Source organism: Myotis davidii, unplaced genomic scaffold, assembly GCF_000327345.1.
Source record: "Myotis davidii unplaced genomic scaffold, ASM32734v1 scaffold648, whole genome shotgun sequence".
Taxonomy (NCBI): domain Eukaryota; kingdom Metazoa; phylum Chordata; class Mammalia; order Chiroptera; family Vespertilionidae; genus Myotis; species Myotis davidii.
Window position 1 is genome coordinate 1,417,926 of NW_006299603.1, and position 4,000 is coordinate 1,421,925.

Sequence of the window (4,000 nt, forward strand, 5' to 3'; positions counted from 1 at the left end):
CCCGCCCCCACGCCCGCCCGCTCCGCGATGTATGCCTCCCTTTCCCCTGCGGCCCCAGCGCTGTAGCTTTATCCGCCAGGAAAAGTCCAGCCCCGCGGTCACGGGGTCTGCGTGGGGTGGCCAAGCACACAGGCCAAGAGGAACTGGCTGTGCAGAGAGGAACTGGGTGTGCAGAGGGCAGAAAACCTGTCCAGGGTCTGGGGGGAAATGTAAAAAAAGAGCGTTTGGAGGTACACTTTGGCTGATTGGGCAGTGCGGCCAGTGAGTGCTAACGTTGCAAAGGGCAGCTGGAAAGGGTTAGGGTTAGGCAGTTCTAATAATTCTCTGAATTTGGACGCTCGGGCCTGAGACTAAGAGGACCTCTAGGAGTCGGGGACAGGGTTTCAGGAACCCCCGAGGCTGGCAGTATCCTAAGGCGGGGTGGCCCTGGGGCCAGCGGAGGTTTCTGCATGGGCACCGGTGGGTTGCACCAGCACCCGGCACTGGGCTGCGGGTCTCCAGTGCTGGCCTGTAGGAGTCCACCCCTCACAGTCCCAACCCTGACTCTTGAGTGAAGTTGGTAACTCCGTCTGGGGCAATATGCAGAGTGTCCTGGGCCAACGGATGCAGGATCACCCTGCTGGCCTGGTCTGCCAGGGCCCGGGAGGAGGGCAGAATCACCCTGGGAAGCTTAATTTAAGTTATTTTCCAATTGGGGTTCTGTCACTGGCATTCAATAATGGAATATGGTAGAGGTCGATATAAACAGGTGGTTCCAATGGTTGACGGCCAGAGCGATCAAAAGTCTTCTGAAATGTTGCCTGACTCTGAATCTACATTCCAGATGTAGAGGCTGGTTCTCTCTAAACCTTGGAAGCTTAAACTCATAAGGTGTCCTTGTGATCTCAATAATTTGGAGGAACTGGTTAACACCCGGAGAGGAGGTGAGGATTATTTGGTTTCTTCACTCCAGAGGTTCTCAAACCTGGGCTGCATCGGAATCACCTGCAGCGCTTGTCAAAACGTGGATTGCTGGGCCCCACCTGTAGTATTTGTTTTTCTAACAAGTTCTAATGATGTTGATACTGCTGACCTGGGGACCACCTTTTGAGAACTCTTCTTTATAAGATATTAGAGGCCCAGTGCATGAAATTTGTCCCTCAGCCCATCCTGCACTCTCTCACAACCTGGGACCACTGGCTCCTAACTGCTTACCTGCTTGCCTGCCTGTCACCCCTAACCCCTCTGCCTGCCTGCCTGCCTGATTGCCCCTAACCACCTCTGCCTCGGCCCCCATCACCATGGCTTTGTCCAGAAGGACGTCTGGAAGATCTCTGGTCTAATTAGCATATTACCCTTTTATTAATATAGATAATTCACATCCCATTAAAACTCACCCTTTTAAATCGCACAGTGCAGTGACTATCAGTATATTCACAAAGCTGTACAACCATCACCACTATCTAATCCAGAACATTTTTATTACTTCAAAAGAGAAACCTCTTAGCCATTAACAGTCACTCCCCACTCCCCACCTCCCTCCACTCCTGGCAACACTAACCCATTTCTATCCCTATAGATTTGCTCACTCTAGACATTTCATGTAAATAAAACCACTTAATATGTGGCCCTTGTGTCTGAATTCTTTTAGTTACTATCACCTGTCCAAGGTTCATGCAGGCTCTAGCATGTCAGTGCTTCATTCTGCTTCATGGCTGAATCCCAGGCCATTGTGTGGATAGGCCACATTGCTGACCTGTTCATCAGCTGGACATTTGTGTTGTTTCCCCTTTTGGCTACAGTGAATGACCATGTTATAAACAGCTGATGACCATGTTAATTCTTTACAGAGAGGAAGGGTCGTGGAGACATGTTTCAGTTCTCTTGGGCAGGTCCCTAGGAGCGGAATTGTTCAGTCATATAGCAAGGCCATGTTTATCTTTTTTAAAAAAATATATATTTTATTGATTCTTTACAGAGAGGAAGGGAGAGGGATAGAGAGCTAGAAACATCGATGAGAGAGAAACATTGATCAGCTGCCTCCTGCACACCCCCTACTGGGGATGTGCCCGCAACCAAGGTACATGCCCTTGCCCGGAATAGAACCTGGGACCCTTCAGTCCGCAGGCCGACGCTCTATCCACTGAGCCAAACTGGTTAGGGCCATGTTTATCTTTTTGAGGAACCAACAAACTGTCCTTCAAAGCAGCCGCACCATTTCCCACTGGCACCAGAAATGTGTGAGGGTTGCAATTTCTCTATCTCCTCAACATTTGCTATTGCCTATCTTTGTATTATAGCCATCCTAGTGGGTCTGAAGTGGCATCTCATGTGGTTTGGGTTTGCAGTTCTGTAATGACTTATGATATGGAGCATCTTTGTTTTTTTAATAACATGTTTTTATTGATTCCAGAGAGAGGAAAGGGGATGGAGAGAGAGAGAGATAGAAACATCAATGATGGGAGAGAATCACTGATCACCTGCCTCCTGCATGCCCCCAACTGAGGATCGAACCTGAAACCCAGGCACGTGCCCTGACCGGAATCGAACCACGATCTCCTGGCTCGTAGGCTGACGCTCAGCCACTGAGCCACACTGGCCGGGCTGGAGAGTCTTTTTGTGTACTTGATGGTCATTTGTGTTTCTTCTTTGGGGAAATGTCTATTCACATCCTTTGCCCATTTTATTTTATTTTATTATTATGTTTGAATCCTCATCCAAGGATATTTTTCCCGTTTATTTTTAGAGAGGATGAAAGGGAGGGAGGAGGGGGAGAAAGAGAGAGAAACATTGATGTAAGAGAGACACATTGATTGGTTGACTCCCACATATGCTCCAGCTGGGGCTGGGGATGGAACCTGCAACTGAGGTACGTGCCCTAGATCAGGAATCGAACCCATGACCCTGTAGTCCGTGGGCTGATACTTTAACCACTGAGTCAAACCAGCCAGGGCCTTTGTCCATTTTTAATTGGGTTGCCCTTCTCTGTTAAAGCATGTTTTATAATAGCCAGTGTTTTCAGAGAAGTATGGATGGGTGCAGATTTTTAGAAATGGCGACATGTGTTCGAGGTGTGCGTGTGCTGCTGTGTCCTCCTCACTTGGCTGGCGGTTACAGATGCAGAGAGGGGACCAAGTAGACGTGTTGGCCTTGGGGTTTCTGGAAGATTATCTGTGGTCTGGGCAGCCTGCTTGCCAGTCTGTGCTCCCTCCACCCTCCCTGCCTGCACTGGTGCTCAGCGGCTCAGCTGCCCTGAGGACACAAGGATAGGGAAGGACGGTGGGGCCAGGTATATCTTTTGTGGACATTATTTGAAACTTGTGTATCTGCATTAGTTCTCTTTCTTCCCTCTGGCCTTGGTGTTCTAAGCATTTACCTCCGTCCCTGCCCCTGGAAGGGCTCCGGGGAGGGGTGCTGCCCCAGGTCTGCCCGCTTCCTGCCTGTGCCCTGACCCCTGACCCGAAATCGAACCGTGACCTCCTGGCTCACAGGTTGACGCCCAGCAGGAGGTCCGTGGTAGCCGTGCTTATTTGAATTGATCTTGTTAGGAACAAAATATTACATTAAATTTCCTTTTTATAAAGTTCCCAATCCAGCTATTAAATTCAGGAAAATGGTTGTTTCCTAACAACCACTTCTAGGTAGGTGTTCCTATCCTTACCCAGTGGGTCTGACACTAAGGACTCATAGGTGACCCCTCCACTCCCATCCGTGTATTTAAAATGACTGGGATTTCTGAAATGTTGGCCGCCACTTCGCGCTTCTCAGTGAAATGGTGGACGTTCCCTCTTCGGATGTGCGGAGTGAGTTCCAAACCCTGTAGATGCTGGGATAATGGGGTCCGACCCTGGCCCAGTGGCAGCCTGAGGACTGAGCGGCCAGGCCTCCTTCTGGCCCACACAGCCCCTCCCCTGTCAGGCGCTAGAATGTCCCAGGACTATATACCGGCGCTTTTGGGCTGTGTGTGTGTGTGTTTTAATAATTGAAGTGATTGTTATAACCAAAAACTAAAATTGTAGGG